The following is a 19,568-nucleotide window of genomic DNA, read 5'->3' as shown; positions in this document are numbered from 1 at the left end:
ACACTGCAGCCAATTTCTCCTTCCTGTGGTCTGTTGCAACATGATCAGCTTTTTTTCCTAGCCTAGAAATTCTGGCTTCTTGCTTTATTCCAGCTGATCTCCCTTTGGTAGTGAGGCATTTGAAACAAGCCTCGGTCCTCCTACTCACAATAAGCCAAGCAACCCAGAAAATGGGCTGCACTTTGTGCCCTTCTGCATTTTCGTGGTTGCCTTCTGGACAGTTATAGGGGATGCTGAAATTCTTTCAACAGAGATGCACACTTATTCTCCTTTCCCTCTGCCAAGTGCTCTTTCTCTCTTGCTCTTAATTTTACCCCATCAGCTTTGTCTTTCTGCTGGGCCCCAGATATTTGTCATGCCAGAAGTCCCTATGTTTGTAGCCATAAAGTTCCAGAGTGCATTGTCCTCCAGCATGAAGTCATCTCAGGACAGTGATGGCTGTAGCCAGCGTGGATGCTACCTCCTCTCTTGTTAAATGGGGATGGGTGTCATCCAGTAAGCAGCTACAGTGAGGAAGCTGCAGCTGGAGTCATCACATAGTGTGAAGGAGAAGATACCTAGCTAAATTAGTGCCAGGAAAGAATAAGGTTGGTGATTTGTAGGGCAATAAAAGCCATCTCTAATGTGTTTGTCTTTTTATTTGTTCTCGCCATGAGTACAGCAAATATTCCTATTAACATGGAAAGCCTTTGCTGAGGTATGCACCAGTGCCTAGCTTCTGAGATCTTGCAGATGAAGACAGGCAAAGGAGGTTCCCTTCCACCCCACAGTCATGGAGGGCCTGGCAGCAAAGTGTTCTGGTGGGGTCCTTAGGGTCATGCAGACAACCTGCTGCAGAAGTAGGAACAGAGAGCAAGTCTTGTGTGTTTCACTTCAGTACGTCCTTTTGAGGCAGAGTCAAATCTTACTCCTATGAAACCTCACAGAAGGCATTGTAACTATAGTAACTGTACATGGGCAAATGAGGGAGGCATTGCCTCTTCTTCCTTCAGTTACATCAAATTTCCCCAAAATCTGCTTTATCTTACTGCCAGACAGAGCTTCTCAAATCTGCAGCCAGTGTTATTCACTCAGGGCATAGGGGTGAAAGGCTCAGCATTAAACAGAGATTCCTTGGAGTATCTTTAAGATCTTGGATCACATAAAGCAGTCCCCTCTCATTAAAGAAAAAAAAAAAAGAAGGAGGAAAAAAAAAAGAAAAAAAGCACACAAACTTACCATTGTTGAGTGTTTCCTTAATAGAATCAGAAACAAATTTGTGACCTTGTGGCCCAGAGGTGGGAACACCATCTATAAACTTGCCCAGACATAGAAATGCATTCTGCCTGTCAGTAGGAGTTTGCCATTGAACATGTATATAAAAAAAGCTGGTGTTACATTAAGCTAACATTTTTTAAATGCCACAGCTCACTTTATATGCTGTAAACCTTGTTAATGTTGCTAACAAGAAAGTTAAAAACTCAAAGCTATAAAAATAGGAATGCCACTGCTAACTAAATAAATAGATGTGAGAACCAAATATTCTGATACAAGTTCTGGAACAGCCCACGCGTCCAGGGAGGGAGAAAGAAAAAAACACAAACTTAAACTGCTGCTGATGTTGTAAAAGTTCCCTATAGTCAGCAGAATCATCTCCCATTGAGTGTTTGACTTAATTTCAAGTGGTTCTTGAGAATTCAAAACCATAGCGTGGATGAAGAGGACGGTCCTTTCTGAGGGCAGGGAAGGCGGCTGAGGGACCGAGCCAGCCTAGGAGCCTAGATGGGCACGGAGGGAGGGAGGGTCCCTTCTGTCTGACTCAACAACAGATTGTTTATGTTTCCTGCAAAAGAGGCCACCTACGTACTCCGGCCTCTACTGTTGGCTCCAGATCCAAGTTAACAGACCCAGTTTGTGTCTGTTACATGCAATCTGTGTTGTATAGCGAATCTTATTAACAGCCTGGACTCTGTAGAGGTTCAAGGGCTGGAACTTCCTGGGATTACTTTTGGCAAATTTATACTCAAACTACGTACACTTGGAGCTGTTTATTGATACCTCTTTTTAACTCTGTGATGTGAAAGCTGAGAGCTACTTGTAATCTTGGGCCTTCTGAAATCAGTTCTGCATAGGCTCAGTAATCTGCCTAGCAATTCATTTTGTCTTCTAGGCTTTGTTTGTGAAAAACAACCTTCTCTTCTTAGTTTACTTCCTCCAGGAAATTATGAATGAAAGACCTTAAAAAGTAGGATATTTACTCACATGATTGTTTACAGATTTTGGCAACACAGAATACGTCTTATCTTTATGTACATACATCTAGTCAGAGATATATAGTGGAAACAAATGGGAGAGAGAAAGATTGACACAGAGACATAAATCCCACGTTTCTGTGAATGCAAAATTTGGCCTTTTCCAAGAATAAGTTCTGTAATGTCTTTTTACCCACAATTCAATGCATTATCAGACAGATGCAAAGCAAACTTGTATTTACTTAAGTATTATTTTCCTGATCCCAACACAAAACTTTGTTTATGGACTGCCTACGTACTGTAGATCAGCTGTAAAGAGAGGAAAATTGTGCTCTGCATAACATAACCCCACAAAAAAAAACTGATAATAATACACCCTGCTCCCTAAGAGGATCTGTGGGAATAGAAACAACTTGTGACCCTGAGTGCTTTAACAAGCCTTGATTGCTCTGACCAGCTCCACGTGGGGCTAACAAGACCTGAGAGCCCCCATCTACACACTCCACCTGTTAGTCTGTTGTTGTATTTAATCTGGCTTTGGTAGTCAGTTTTTGTAGAAATTGCATTGAGGATGTCTGTCTGTCTAGTATTGAAGCTTATTGTGCTGTTTAGAGACTCTCAAGGTTACTTGCTACTGTGCCTTACCCAAGGAAGTTTCTAAAAAAAAAAAAAAAATCACGTGTATCAGAAGAACCAGCTAATAGAGCCCTAGATTTGGAAATTAATATTTCAAGATATGTGTCACACAAGGAGATGGGTTTGTGAGGCAAGTTTGTTTGGCTGCTATCCTGGGGTACCTTACAACTTCCAAGAAGATCACCGCAAGGTCTTTCCTTTATTAGTTTTCTTCTTCTTAATTAAGTGAAGAGAATAGCTAGATGGCAAACAGGAGGATCACCGTGAGGATCTACTATGTATCAATGTCCTAATCTGTGTACTATCTGAGTGACAGGAATGTTGGGGGGGGGAGGGGAGTTGTTAAGCTGAAAAACAGCTCAAGATATCCCAAGACTTGTTTCTTCCTCTGACACAATGAACACTACAGTGTTAGAGATGTCAGGAAGGTATTTGGGATGTGACATTTGTAAGCTTTGTCCATACATCTTGTGATCTTGTTCATCTTTGTAAATAATGCACTGGCAGTACTTGATGCACTTTTAAAATGGGCATGAGAACAAGATGTGCCAGCAGCAGGCTGCTGTGTGTATCTCTCAAGTGCTTACACAAGCACGTGATCATATCTGTTTAAAACCAAACTGATTGCTGGGCTCTCTGTGTGCTACTACATTTGAAATCATCTCCATATAAGTAAACCTTGGGAACACTCAGGTAAGACTTTGTGGAGATTTTGTTTCTTTTTCACATATAGATTCCCTTTTCCTTCCTGACATCAGAAAGGCCACCTCTGGTGTAGTTAGAATCCAGTGAGATCTGAATGTTACTTCATAAAAAGGTCAGTTCTGGGGGTGAAATTTAGGGATTTTCAGCACAGCCCAACTCAGAAAGGACTGGTTGGAGTAAATGTGAACTCTGAGAATACATATACACGTGCGCTTGCTGTTCGGGGGCAATTATTTCTATCTAGGTCATTTCTACATGATACAAAATGCTCACTTTATGTCAAGTCTTGAAAAGACTTCAGCTTTCAGCATCTTCCAGGAGATTAGCCAGATCAGAGAGGTAGCTCAGCAGCGTATGGAACAAAGACCTTGTTGGTTCTCAAATGTCATTATCATAAGCTTCATCTGGGCTGACTCTGTGTGGCCTGGATTCTTCTCTGTCTTTAGCAGCTAACTGTAAGGACTTTTTTAAGTTCGCGTTCTCCCTTCCCCTCTATGTTCTACTAATTGTTTGTTTTGGTTTTTTTTCTTCCTATGGTGAGGGCTAGCAATTTACCTAGCCTGTGTTTGTGTAGTTTTGTTTTTCTCCCTCATTTGGGTCATTTTCATCCAGACCATTTGCCACACTTGATGGTATTGTTCAGACATACCGAGACTCCATGAGGGAGACTACAGAGCCAATAGTCTTCCAGCATGGCATAACTAAAGGAATGAGTCTTTGGAGTTGTGAGGAGGATTTGTCACCAGCTCTTGGCAATGACTAAAACAAAACAAAACAACCCTTCCTAACATACAGTTACATTTCCTGCTCAGCCATTGATTGTTGTAGCCACCTATGGGTTGGAAATGAGGAACAGTTGGAGAATAGCATGAAGCAGCGTGCAAAGAGCTGTGTGCTCATTTTGTCTTAAATGTAGCCAAAAGGGTACGTTTTAAATCCTCTGTACATTTATTCAACTTTCCTTCTCAGTGACAGAAAAAATACTTCAACACTATTGTGCCTCTTATGAAGAAAAAAGTTAAACTTCTTCAGGTCTATAGTAAAGCCTAAACGTTTTCAGGTGGTGGTTCTCTTTCCACATACTGAGATTATGTGCATGATTAACAACTGATTAGTGATTAAATTGATTAATTACTGAATTTAATATTCTAAGTAGTAAAAGGCGGATGATACACTAGGGCTATATTCTCCAGTCTTAAAAAAAAAAAAACAAAAAAAACCCACAGACAACAGCAAAACCAAACCAAAACAGCTGTTTCGTGTAGCCCTCTTGAATTTCAGTCAAATTTTATGAAATTGTTTGCTCTATTTGAAACAGCAACTTCGTTATCTACAAGACCCAATATTTTATGCTCACACGAGAATAGTGAATGCGAATGGTGGGATTTTCAGCAAGAATATTTAATTTTCAAAGGATACTGATTACAGTTTGGTGAGAAGTTTTCCCTTCTATTCCCTCCTTAATCTCATTCCTGACAGCAGATTATTAAACTATATTTCCAGGATGACATGTGGAGATACTGATTTTGCTCAAAGACCGCACTTAAAATTGCACTGAAATTGGATGCTGCATGGGAACAATCATAATCAAGATTTCACCACTAAAGTCTAGGAACAATTTTGCAGAATGTCATGTTGCATCTTGTCTAGGGCTCTCAAAATTAAAAATCTATTTATATATGGATTTTAAATCAAAGCACAAACATTCTGTGCTTTGATTTAAAGCACTTACATTTTTCTCTTCACCTCAAACATGGACTGTGTTCAGCATTCTCATTTAAATGTACACCAACATAAGTCTTGGGAAAGATGCTTTCTTCAGCAACCAAATAGGCTTTCGGTTCATGCTGCTCAATCTGTGACATAAGAGAGCAGATGAGACATGGGGACTGCAAACTGTTGAACTGTTGGCACTGTAAGCCCTCCCAAGAGAGAAACCAAGGCAAGATGTGAGACCTGAGCTTTCCAGCGGTATGTGTTGCTGTAGACAGTCTTTTCATTTAAGTTCCCTCTCTTCTTTGCCTCAGGAGTTTTCCAGTTGCGTTAGGCAGTACCATGTATTTCTTCATGTATGGGTTTTCTCTCTGCAGATTTTTGCCTATTCAGGCTGTAGTGCTCATGTAAAATTTTTACGAAGAATAATGTCTGCTGTTAAATATCATACGGCAAAAATCTAGGGAAAAAGAGAGGAAATTCAGAATTTTTCTGGTAGATTTGTGTCTAAGGAGGACTGACATCACTTACTAGTTTTGCTTTTCAGATAAATATCATTCCAACTCCAGACACAGGTCAGTTTGCAAGCAAATTTGATGCTAAATGGGATTTTCTTGTGCATTGCAAAAAAAGCCTGTGAAACTTCTGTGGTTATAAAACCAAGGTGCTTCATTTCGTTTGGAAATTCTGAAGAGTGGTGCACTGAATGTTCTCCAGGTGTTGCAGTCTTGAGTAACAATTCCACTAACTGCTAATTTATGGCACTCATTAGCCTGGAGGTAGCAGGGGAAAGGGCGGAGTCTTTGACTGTTCCTGTAGTTCAGTAGCATTTTTTGGCATATAGGGATGGATCAGGAATGGCTTGAGTCCTACTCAGTCCTTGTAACATTGCAGTCTCTGGGTTGCTATTTTTTCCAATGCAAATAATAGATACGATCATGATGCTCAGACCCTTTCTGGGGAATTTTAGGAACTTCAGTCAAAATTTACAGACATGAGCACTTTCAGTGCTGCTTACCACAGCAACAAATGAGTTTTTATTCTGGAATCTCCAGAAACTGGGTCTCCTGTCTTGATTCCTTCCTCCATTCAAATACTTGCACTTTACATTATTTGGTGACAAATTTTCTTCTCCTGGTTATAATTTAGGAACCTACACTAAAGTGATCTTGACTGTAGACCAGAGACATCCCTATTCCATGCAAACAATATGAAAATCTCTCGTTCTTAGGGTTCATCTACTGATGTTGCTTTCTTCTGTATCAAGTTCATAGAATTTGGTATCTTCACAGCATACCAGATGGCAGACTGAAAACACTCGTTAATGCTTTACCAAGCTATTTTTCTGATTCAGTGGATGTTCAGTTACTTAAATCTAATGATATGTTACATTAGTTACATGTATACTTATATTTGTATGTGAATGTAGAGACATTGTGTTCAGCAGAAGGGCTCTTTGGGTCAGTGGAGAGGAAAGCCTACTCTTTTTATGTCTGGCAAACTTCCATAGCTGGCTCACCCTGACTGGATAAGATTTGTTATTTGTGGAGTGGTAGCTGCCTGGAGAAATGCTGTAGCAGCAAGCTTAGCCTGTGTGTCTAGCAGCAGCCTTTATTATTTGCAGCAGTGGGTGGAAAATGCATTAGCCTCATATATTACTACTAGGGGGTTGACAGCATCCATTCTCACAGGATACCTATATGCTCCATATTTCTACATGGAATAATCTTCAAACTCTTCTTTTTTTCTTTTTTTTTTTTTTTTTTCCTCTTGAGACATGGCCTGTGGCACCCTCGTTTCCTACATCCTTTGCCAGTTCAGGTAGGGGTTGGGAGAACTTTGCTACCTGCCTAAGGTCCTTCATGATGCCACAAGCTGAGGTGCCTGTTGCTTTTCAGTAGTCATTTAGCAGCTGCCATTCTGACTGGTTTCAGGAAAAAAGAAGGAAAGGGGACAAAATGAGAATTACCAGTAAAAGGAAGATAACATCATTCTCCATAGAATACTTGTGGAAGTTCCTACTTTTCTCCATCTTACCTTCCGCTGAGATATCTGGAAAACTCCCTCTGTTTCAGTGCTGCCTGAGCAATTCTACAGAAGTGACTTCTCACCGAAGATGTAGGAAACAGCATAACCTGCCAGTGCCTTTCTTAAATGGCTGCCTGTATATGTCCTCAGCAGAAACACTGGCAGCTAACATGTGCTAACATTTTCCTGGGTGCTGCCAATGTGAGTATGCAGGTGATACTTCAATGGGTAGGGAGAGGTGGCAGAAGGAATAATTTAAAGAAATAGTTCTGGCAGCTCCAGCTGGCTGCGTCATGAAGTCTGCTGCTCCAGCACAGCTCATCTGGATGGATGGGAACCATCCTCAGAATAGCAAAGCTCAGCACTAACTTACCCAGGAAAAAGTTGTTCATGCTGTGTACCTGTGAGGCATTTATATAGCATTACTCTGTGTATAGTGCATCCTGCTGTCTGGTGCTACTAGTAACAGGGAAATATTGACTTAGAAATGATGTGGGTAAGATCACGCCCTGCTGGTTTTGAAGGCAAAAATGTCCTCTGCCCTATGCAAGCCTACAAATAGTGTGTTTTGGTAAGTATAGTGAGCCTCTATTACCTTTGAAGACAAGGATCTGCATTTTTCTTCGTTATCTCTGAAAGCACACAGGGAAAGCACCAGAAGTCACAAAACATGCAAAGCCAAAGAAACTTTGCCTCTGTTTTTGACATCTCTTAAGTCCATCACACATTTGTGACAACCAGCATTCTTCTGCAAGTGTAGATGGGAATTGTGCTTGTGAGAGATAAAACCTAACTTCTCTCAACACACAACCGAAAAGGATTCTAGATTTCCTTACTTTGGGTTAGAAACCTGAATATGGGAGCTCCTAAATTTTGAGAGAGAGCTTCAAAATGAACTTTGGAATCTTACCACTTCCTAAATTCTGGGTGTGTCCTGTGAGGTCTCCTGTACATGGAGTGGTGAGTGACAGTAAAAATTCAGAGTAAATACATACAAAATATGCTTAACTTGAAAACAGATCCTTGCACTACAGATGTTGAACTCTGATAAGAATGAATTTGGTAACACTGGTGAAGAAACCTCAAGTTCATTTCAGCAAGTATTTGGGATGGTTTGCAAAACATTAGTTTGTAACTTGACCCTCCGAAGTAATATTTAACATTTTTACTTCCCGTGGTGCCATGTGCCATTTCTTAGCATAGGAAATTTGACTCTTATCTTCAGAGGCTTAATCAGGAATTTGGTTTAAGTCTGTGCAGGTTCTCCTGCCAGCATTACTCTCTTTGTTTTATGAGTGCATGAGACGACCTGTATGTCTTCATATGGGCTGTTTACAGCATGACCTCAAAGATAAGTGGAACATGGTTAAAGCTGTTAAATACCAGAATTCCCTCATTGCACAGGAAGTCATGAACTCTAGTGAAGAAAATAAGTTGGAAAGAAATGTGATCTGAAGTACATCACTTCTCATAAGGGCATATCATAATTTCAAGAAATATTGTCCATTATGAGCTTCTACGGAACTGCCTTTGTTCATGAAAACTGAACTGAAATTTTGAATCATTCTATAGATGCTCTCTGAAACAAAATGTCTCTCTTTTAAATATTTATGGTTTGCCTCTTTTGGTTTCAGAGAAGTAAACATTTTCTTTCACGAAATTCAGACTTAATGCACATTAAAAAAAGGCTAACAAAGAAAAACCCTCCTCTGAACTTACATTTTATTTTATTTTATTTTATTTTTTTTAGCATTTCTCTCCTCCAGTTCTGGGAGAGGAAATTCTGTAAACCAAATCTGAACTCAGGAAAGGGAGGTACTAGCAAACTTGCTGTGCCAAAGGAAAACACAAAAGGTAAAATATAGCATCATCCAGAAGACTCCCCTCGGTCACACATCTTCACTGAAAGCCAAAGCTCTTGTCTAGATCATGAGAGTTTAATGCAGTGCAGAACACTGTTACCAAAGAACAGAAATCACTGGGAGCTTTTACAGATGAGCGTTTTAAAAAGCAGCTAATATGAAATGTTCTCTTTGTATCAAAGCATCAGTGGGTGGAGTGTTTCCTTTGCGTTTTCACAGATAAAGTATTTGTTCCTTACAGTGACTCACTCAGAGATTAGCATTTAGAGAACTGAGCCAAGGTGGGAGATTTTTTTTCTGCCTTTTCTAATTCATCTGCTAAGCATGTTTATTTCTGGACAACTTACACATTGAGTAGCATTTACCATACATTATTACTACATTTTGCTTTTTTTTTTCCTCTGGCTTTTGGTTGTTTTGTGGGATTATTTTGCAGCTCAGCCTCTGGCAAGTGATTAAAAGTTTTAAGTGACACGTAGTGCCCTGTTAAGTTGCTAAATCCTGCAATTGCATCTGGAAATGATGTCTTCTTTTTAGGTGGATTCTTGGAAGAGAATTTAACTGTAATTCCCCCGTTACCTTCCATTCCAGTCTTATCTTCCCTTCTTCAAGAGCTGACAGGGAAAAATAAAGATGGGGTATGAGACAATTGTTATGAAGCTTGTCATTTTACATGTAAATCTAAATTACTGCATATAAAAGCAAGAAAAACAAAATCAGAACAGCACTGGGAGTTATATGATGGGAAATCTGGAAGGTTTTTGTTCCATCTTTGCATTTGAAGCATATAATGAGAAAATTGCAGTTGGTGGGAATCTTGATAGGGGCAATGAAAAGCGGTGAGGTACAGCTCAGTTCTAGGGGTGAGAAGTGAAAAGGTAGTGAATAATTTTGCTATCTTTTGAAAGGCCTTAATTTCATTAACAACCTACAGACAAAGGCTATGGCATGGTCATCCTATAGATAAAAGCTTCAAAAGGAGTTAATTTTATACAAAATGCATGCACAGGTCTTTGCATCAAAATAACACTTCCATGTTTATACTTAAGAATTAGTAGTTAAAGTTTGCTGGCATGTTTTATGTGGGCTGAGATCATGATTTCTGCAAGACTGTTATAGTCTAGCTGGGAAAAACAGTGCTTCTCATGTGAGTTTTGTCACTAAGGTTTATGCAACTGAAAATGCCTGGAGAAATCATTGGTTGTAGATAAAGGTATTTGGTTATTTGGGCCCGTTAAGGAAAGACTTAATAAATCACATTCTCTTTGCAAAATCTTGTTTGCTATACATTAAACCCACACAAAGGTAGAACAGCTGATGTGGCTGGAAGCCATTTGGATCCCATCTCTTAAACTGTGGTAAGGATTGGTATCTGAAACAGAAAACACATGGCTCTGCATCAGGACAGAGGGCAGCAGCATTCTGGTCGCAGTGGAGGAAGCTGGGGTGTAACAGTGTTTGAGTATCTTCTCATGGTATTGCAGGGAACAGTGCCAACTTTTTTCAACTTCTCTCTTGATCTAAATAGTTCTTCAGCCTTATGACCTTCATTGTCTTACTACAGGGACAGTAAAATCCCAAACATGCAGATCCCGGTATTAGCACAGCCAAGCTCCATGTAAAAAACTCACAGTAAATCAGCCTCACTGCAGCCAAACCACATGTAAAAGCAAGCTGTGAAACAGACTCAACACTGCCAAACCACATGTAAAAGCATGCTGAAAACCACCCTCCGCATAACCAAATTATGTATAAATTGGTGACGAACAACAGTCAAGGGCTGCGTGTTTATTGGAACAATGCATGGCTACGGAGAATCCCTTACACTGCTCACCTTCTCTCCCACCTTATGCCCAAGCAACTCTGTCCAACAACGCACTGTGCAGATGCACTCCCAAGGCTGGAGTTACCAGGTAGGAGAAATGGCTCCAGCAGGAATAAATACAGCACAGTGGATTGGAGATCAATCTGCTCCATATTTGAAAGGAGTGAGCAAAATAATCAAACCCAGAAAGAGCAGAAGGATAATTGGTTTTGTCTAATTCAGGTAGGACTGATATCATAGAGTTATTCTCTCTAATACACTCTGTTAACCTTTCTGACTACAGAATCAGTCAGTCAAGGGACAGAACGAAGCATCTGGTTTTTGTGCTTTATCATTCCAGCTAGAAATGATTGAGAAATATCTAAGAATCCCATTTTCAATTTCAAAAAGTCATCCTAAAAATTTTTATTAGAAGAGAAGGAGATCTGTACGAGCTGAGCTACCAGTTTACTGGTGCTTCACAACCTGAAACATGGAGAGCCTTTAAAGGGCTTTATGACACATTTTTTGTATTATCATTGCAGTTTGTTTCTTTGTGAAACAGCATTTTGGGGTTTTACAGCCTTTTTCTCACAATGGGTCTCGAAGCACCTCACGAGGGAGCTCAGTATCATTACCTCCATAGTACAGCCATAGAAGCCATAACAGGGAGACGTGAAGTGACTTGCCCCGTGCTGAGTGGGAGGTCAATGGCAGTACAGAACCCACATCTTCTGAGCCCACATTTCTAGCTGTTAAATGTTCCTCTTAGTTATCCAGAGAGGGCTTGTGTCAGAAAAGGTTGTTCACAGAAACTGGTAGAAATGCATTTAAGGGTGTGCTCAACCAGCGGGAGTTAGCTTTGCTTTCCTCTGTTTTGTTTCAACATGTTGTTGTTTAATATGCCATTAGGGTGTTTGGGAACTGACTTCTGCAGGATAATCCAGGATTCCCAGCCTTTGACACACAGTGTGCCTGCTGAAATCGGGGTCACAGCTTCCCCAGGTGTAGAGCAGAAGAAATTTCAGTGCACAGACAGTGAGAATTTAGCAAGGGACCAAACTCACATTCAGAATAAGAATGGGCATTAATCTTTTAAAATCCTACTTACTTTTCAAATTTAAATTATTTAATTAATAGATTTTTCTTTATCCATTTCCAGCTGAGCAGCCTGCCAAGATGTCAATACCCATTTGGCTAAGTTCTCTAAATGCGATATCAGATAATTTGTTTTTCAGTTACTTATTCCATGCTCACCTATGCAGTTGTGCCTAACTGAACAGTGCCAGCAAATAGAGGAGCATGGAGCCAGGCTCATACAGAGTGGTACAGGGTCAAGGCAAGGTGCATGGCTTCTCGCCCACTGCATGGCTGATATCTGTCCCACTCTAGTCACAAATGTTAGCTGTTACCAGCTGAAAAGAGGGATCAAGAGCAAGCCTCTAAGCATGTTTTACTATGGAAAAAGGCCACAAGTTGAGGCCTGCAAACAGCTGACAGGATAACTCTGCCCTTATGTTCCCAGTTTATGATATTCAGCTCGTTAAGTCCCTCTTTCACTCCCTAGTGCACCAACCAAAATAGCAGCAACCACATCATCAGCCAATGTTACCTGGGTGTCCTCCCCAGAGCAACACCAGCCCATATGGAGAGGAGGATGTGAGTATGATGAGGTCAACTCTCCACACTGCATCTGTCCTCCTGGGAGGACCTGGGCATCTCATTGTCACTGGGAGGAGCTGGCATTTCAAAGCAGAGTAGGAACTTCCTGCAATATGTTAAAATGCTTCGGATTGTCTCTAAGAGGTACCAGCTAGTGCATGCAAGATTAACATGTGACAAACTTGACTCACACGATTTTCTCAGGATTACATTGATGATAGTAGAAAGTGCTCAAAGCAATATATGAAGTAAAACAGCCCCATGTCTCAGAAGCAGTCTTTTAAAGCCCAATGACATTAAAATCACAGCACAGCAATGCGTCTGACTAGAGAGGAAGAAATAGAACAGGGCAACAAGTAAGGGAGGGGAACCACTGCTGTACATCATGGAGATCCAGGGTAAAATCCTGAATGTCAGTTTTGCTGCTGACTTGAATTGTTCAAAAAATGTAAAGAGCAAGGGTAAATAAATGAATGAAAATATTTAAATGAAAGACTTTTTTCATAAGTGATTATGCATTTGTATTCCATTCATTGTTTTTTTTTCTATTTTGTTGCTTTCTTATGTCTATCTTTATGTTTTTGCATCTCATTATCCGATGTACTTTAACAAAATATGTGAACTTAGGAACAAAAAGCCAAACAAAGCCCACATTTGCTCATGCCAAATCTTATCTTTTTAAGATAGAAGGTTAATAACGTACACAGCCACAGTGTGGTTAAAAATAATCCTTCCGTCTCTGTGAAAATTATACTTTATAATCAGCTTTTAACTAGCTCCACCACCACCAAATTCGCATGTCTATGGATATTCTTCTACTTTAAAAAGCTAAAGACTGCAGATCGTGAAGCAGATTCATATCTCCAGGAATGCTTGTTGCTTCAATACTCAATCAAATCTCTGTGGATAGAATTTGTTTTTCCCACTTGAAATCCAGTGGGAAAATCTTTCCTGGATTTCAGCAAACGCCTGAAGCCAGGGACTGATTTGGCAAGGTCAGATTGAAAGCATCTCTCCACACTTACTTAGAGCAAGGCACAGCTCAAACCCTGCTTTGTCCAGCTGTCAGAAGCCTGAAGTGGGAAGTTAGTTGAGCCTCAAAGACATAGAGATTGATCAACTAGAAATATATCCATCGGAACTTGGGAGCTGAGGTGTCTCGGGATCCTTCTCTCTAGGCTTTTCAGCAACCATCCCTGCCAGAAATACAACAAGCACCCATTCTTTTCTTAGCCCCTTTGGTATCTAGGAAGACTTGGTTTGACAGCTCCAGCTTCTGGATTCTTGTCACAGCGGCCCACTTCTGCTTGTATGCTCTTGAGATAGGAGTCAATGGGGCAGGATTTGTAAAATGCACAGGCACTGGGAGAAATGGGTTCAGAAATGCTTCAGTGGGAGCTGGGAAAAAAAATGTAATTGAACTACTCTACCCCTCTTAGGAGTCCAGGAGAGAAAACACTTGAGGATTACTTAGGACTTCAGAGCCAGATAGCTTAGGAGTTCAGAGCCACAGTGTCTGTAAAAGAGACTTGTCATGCCCTGCTTGCCTTGAACAGACTCTGGAATCAAGCGTGTGTCTGTCCCCAGATCCTCCATGGTGGGAAGGAAATCTAAAAGAGTAGTAGCACAGCCTGAGCTTTTCTTCTTGGGCAGGAGTCAGAGTCTCCTGATGTGTGAGCTGAAAAGATGAGGCGAGAATGAAATAAGTAGGAAAATCCATAGAAACCTGTTTGTGGGCAATTTTCTGACTAGCTACAGGAGGCTAACAAAATGGGACAAAATTCCCATTTCCATCTAGCCCCTCTTAAAGCCTGCAAGTGCTGGCATAATTTAGCCTTCTATTTAGGTGAGAGGAGAGGCTCACTGAATTTGTTCTTCTATACTCAGGCAGAAGAACAGAGCAAGTACAAAAAAAGTTGGTTAGGGGTTTCCTTCCCAGTTTAAAATAATCCTAACCTCATCAGTGACGTTGATACAGAGAATTTCTTTCACTTTAAGCCCTCCAATTTCTCAGCCAGTCATTAATCCTTAGGATGTGCCCTTTGCCTTCATCCCTGTTGGACAATCCAACCTATTTCTGGGCTGCCTTTGGGGCAGATAACCTCAAAATATTAGCTCTCAGGAAAACTGGATGAATTGGTTTCCAGAAGGGAAGATACGATAGTTAAAAAGCAGTGCTTATGTAAAACACTAACTCTAATTATTCTTGCTTCTGTTTTAATCTTTCGTGTTGTTTCATACAGAATTATCACATTTCCAGAAATATTTAATGACTCCATTCATATTCTTGAATGGCTTAATTTCTAAGTCTGCAACTTTTTTTCTGGGTGCTCCTGAAAACAGTTGAACCTCAGACTGTCAGCTCCTTGGAGACTGCTTTATTTTGTGTGACTTACCAACATGTGTTCTGGAAAGATCAACGCTGGACCCACGAGAGATAGGGGAAGTCTTGAAAGTGGCACTTTATTCTAGTATTTTTATAGTATTCCCCAACGGTATGTTTGCAGCAGTTAGAAAAAAAAAAAAAGAAGTAATGAAGAAATGTACATCAATCAAAGCAGCTAATCAGAACAAAATGCTGATTTCTGTCTCCTGTTCTGTTTCTTTTTGGATTGAATATAGTTGCTGATATGTATGCTGGTCTTCTAATCCTTTAATGGGGGCACAGGCTTTTGAAGACTCCCTCTCAGAGGTGCTATTACCAAATATATGCTTCTAATTTAACTTCTCATGCCATATTACAGTAGCCTGAAGCAATTGTAGGTGTTGGGTTTGTGAGAAAAGCCCAATGTTGATGTTTATCAGATGACCTTTTAAAGGGTAATGTGGGGGTTATCCATTGGCATAATTAAGACCATGTGTAGATCACTTTTCCCAGGCATTTCTTACTGGTTTTCAAAATCCCATCTATTTTTATCCAAATTCAGTCAGGTACCTTTCATCTCTGGTATGTTTATAGGCATTACAAAATGAGACTGAAAGTGTTTGTTCTTTCAGAGTAATTTCTATTTGAAATATCTAAAAAGCTTGAGTGCATAAATAAATTGTCAGCACATTGCTATTACAGGTACCAACACACTTTCTTTTATTTTTGAACATTTCAGATGTATTTAGCTGTTTACCCTTCTTCTCTCTGTTTACCCTCCTTACAAGTTTTTCCTGAAACCCTACAGAGAGAAAGGGACTTTTCTCTATGAAATTCAGCTCTTAGTGCTGAATATAGGCATCAAAACCCTAGGCTTAGTTCAGACAAGCAGTCCTTGAGCTCAGTCTCCCTTGTCAGAGGTATGACATAGGGGTTTGGTGCTGAGTGTTCAGGCAATGACATTGCAGTGATGTATTGCTACAGAGCTGCTGATATCTGGGATTTTGGTTGAATCCATTACCGCTGTTACAGAAGAGAAGGGCAGAAGATAGACCTGCCCCAGTGCTGTGCATCTGAGGTCATCCTTTTTGCTGCTTTAGAAGTTCAGCATTTTCCTGACAGTTCATTGCCCTGGTAGAGTCCTTTCTGAAGACCAGTAAATAGTGTTTCCTGCAAGTCTTTGAAAATGTGTTATTAATAATTTTTTTTTTCAAAGAAGTTCTTTGTGTCTTTGAGCCTCTGTACCATTAGCAGGGGTTGAAGAAAGGTAGCATGGTAAGATTTACTGCAAAGTGGAGTTAAATACAGTGATATAAAGACCAATACAGTGCTTAGATGTTGACTAAGGCTTTACTCACAGTAACTCTGAAGTCTTTTTGAAGATGACGTAGTGCAAGTACCTTATGAAGTCTCTATGTGTGAAGACTAGGCATTATAGGACTTTTTCAGCAGATCAGGACTTTCTTACTTGTGTTCATGCAGTATGTTGAGGTAAGTTTACAACATGGATTGTCTAAAACAAATGTATTTCCATGCAGTTAATATCGAGCACATGGTGAAATTTTGAGTTTTCAGTACCCCAAAGTTGATGTTCATTACTGGGAAAACTTAACTACTCCCCTAGAGCTGAGACAGATTTAAGAGGTACAGGGAAGCATGAATTGAAGGAACGTGGACCCAAACGTTATGTATGCGTTGCCATCACAAAGAAACCAAGGGAGTAGCAGTATGTGGTACCACAAAAGGAGATACTAATGCAGACATTTTCTTTCCTGCTGACTCACTTATGATTTTTTGTCTAATTCTAAGACACATTTTAAAGCTTGGCTTATGTCACATTACATTGTAGTTAGACTAATTACTATGTTCTTGATGATACATAGTAAAATGCTGATCCTGTATCAAAATATGGGGAGCTCACAGCTTAATTCCACTTGAAATGCTATGTCTTCATATCAAAATATGAAGCATTTTTTCCTCTGAAGGTACTAACAGGCTGTAATGATACTGCTCAGCCCTGTCAGGGCTCTCCCAAACGTGCCCACAACCCAGGGCCCCATTGTCACCCAGGACCATCTCATAAACACACACCATTTCATTACTGTACACCGTCAAGTGTTAGGCTCAGGATATGGAGGGCTCACTCACAGTCAAACTTCTGTACATTAGGCAGTGTACTAGCAGCTCCCACAAGCCCTGAATATGGTAAATGCAAAATAATGACCTCTTTACCCTTCTTCTCTTGCAGAGTTAAGGAAGTGGCACAGCTGGCACATCCTGTAGGCAGAGAACATGCACATGAGCAGTCACCATCATGCAGCCAACATGCATTTATGTGTTAAGCCACAGGAATTTAATCGTGAGGCAGAGCTTTTCATCAGCTCCTACTGCAGAGACAAAATGCTGCCCTGCTGAAGTCAGTGGCAAAGCTCAATTTGGCTGTTATACAGCCAACATCTTGTCCTTCTGCTTATTGCATTCGGAGCTGGCAAGCCTGGTGCAGGGGGTGCAGTTTGTGGTCTGACTCTTCTAGAGGAATTGGGAGCTTTGAGATTTTGGGGGTCTTTGTGGCAGTGTAATACCCATGGAGGCCAGCAGTCATTTTTTGCATTTACCACTGCAGTCATAATAGCTCCTTATCCTTGAAAGTACTACATAGTTTGAGGTTGTCCTGGGCAGATTTTGCAGTTCTCGATTATTTTCAAATAGCGTGGGAAGGGTTTATCCATAGATTTTAGTAATAACTGTTGTGAATAATGCTATCTACCCAGTTGTGCTGCTCTCCCTGCTTTTCTTCTCTGGTAGCTTGCAAAAACAATCAACATCAAACTTAGGGTGTATTTAGCAAGGGGATTTTGGACTTCTTCATGTCAATGGCAGCTTTGAAAAACTCAATCTTAGCAAACAGCAGCTAATAATAATGATAACAATAGTAGAGATAAGTCAATTCATGTCTCCCCACCCAAAATATTTACATAATGAATTAGTTAATTGTATTTTATCTGCTTCTGATGGGTGGGTTGTTAGCCTTCGCATTGCAGCAGACCTGGGGGAGCTCTTGGGCACTCTAATGCCAAGAATATGTGTTATTTCATATTCTGTTATTTACTTTGAGTTTAAGGTGGTGAGAGGAAGTTCCCAGAAAACAGCTGTAAGCGTTCTCACAGCAAGCAAGTCTTTTCAGTGCTTGAACATCTCTCATTAAAGGAGTAAAAAAAATCCCTCTATCTGCTTTTTGTAGTTCAGTCGTTTACCACATATCTAGACAGAAGCCTTTAAAAAAAAATCCAAATGTTAGAGCGTACAAGAAATAATTCCTGTGTCATTTTATCTGTCTAATTGGGCCTAAAAATAGCCTGTGGGAAGGAGGACCAGAAGCCTTGAGTGTCTGAGGCAATTTGCATCAATTATTTCCCAATGTACCAGTCACAAGTGAAAGCCCTTGCCTGAGTGCCTCCATTAGCCAGGTGTCAGAGCTCTCTCTGTTTTCATTTCAGGCTTTTTGCTGGGAACAGGGTGTGTGCGGGCTGAAAAGCACTGAGGAGGAACTGAGGCCATACCTGATCCTGGGGGGTGCCCAGAGCAGCTCTGCAAGCAAGGTTAGCGCCTTTGCTCCTCTGTCATCACCAGTCCCTGAGAGCAATCACCACCCACCAGCAGTTCCTCAAGATAAGACCGAGCCAGCTGGGAGAAGAAATCCTTTGATATTTCCCTGCCTCGCTGAGTAAGTATGCCGTAACAATAATACTTTGAACTTTTACAGCAACTTTTCATACCAGGGGCTGAGTGCTCTACAGACATTCATTCCCTAAGCATCATACCACCTATGGGAGGAAACTATTTTTTCACTGTACTTCTACAGGCCAGATCCTCCAAAGGGCTTAGCACCCGTTTTGTCTACGCTAGAGATCTTTTTTTCTTTGTACAAAGGAAGCATCAGGGCTAGTATCAAGGTTGATGCTTTAGACACACATGCCCAACATTAGTAAGGTCTGCACAACACCTGCCCTCAAGTACTTATGCCCTGGACTTCTTCTGGTGTGCCCCATAAAGCTGAAACTCTTGTTAACTGCTTGTCTCCTGTTTACAGCCCACGGGGAACTTCATGAGCTCCTGATTCTGTTGAACAAAGGAAATATTTGTCAAAACAGCACTGATCTTTATGTTGTCTGAGCCACGTTGTTGGTTAATGTCAAATGCTATGTGAAAAGTAGACATGCTTGTTTTGTTCATCATCAGAACTGTTTTCTATGATGCTCTAATATTCGGAAACAGAGCAAAAGTGTACTTGACACAGTTACATACAAACATACAGTAGATAATTTTGGAAGAGAAATGCTATATCCCAGATTGACATTGTGTTTTGATTTGTAAAGCATGCAACATGATTCAACTGATGCCTTCAGATCTCACTTCTACTGATGCTACTGAAAATCAATTAATTCCCTTGGCTTGTTTAATTCTTAGACACTGTAACTATGTTGGTTGAGCCTGGGAAATGCAGTCATTAGCTGTTCTTGTTGCTGAAGTATGCTAAAGCCTTTGGTCATTCAAATCCCATG

The 19,568-nt window shown here is 40.5% G+C and overlaps 1 long non-coding RNA gene across 1 annotated transcript in view; it reads left to right on the top strand.

Annotated features, from left to right (window-relative positions):
- The window catches only part of LOC110396267, a 307,183-nt gene that overhangs the window by 217,155 nt on the left and 70,460 nt on the right, over nucleotides 1–19,568 (top strand). The window contains exon 10 of the long non-coding RNA XR_002436893.1: nucleotides 18,504–18,730. This is a non-coding gene — a long non-coding RNA (uncharacterized LOC110396267). The remainder of the gene's footprint in view (nucleotides 1–18,503; nucleotides 18,731–19,568) is intronic.

This window comes from Numida meleagris, chromosome 3 (genome assembly GCF_002078875.1).
Source record: "Numida meleagris isolate 19003 breed g44 Domestic line chromosome 3, NumMel1.0, whole genome shotgun sequence".
In the NCBI taxonomy this organism is placed as follows: domain Eukaryota; kingdom Metazoa; phylum Chordata; class Aves; order Galliformes; family Numididae; genus Numida; species Numida meleagris.
The sequence above is the reverse complement of the archived record's forward strand: the minus strand, read 5'-3'. Positions and strand labels throughout refer to the sequence as shown.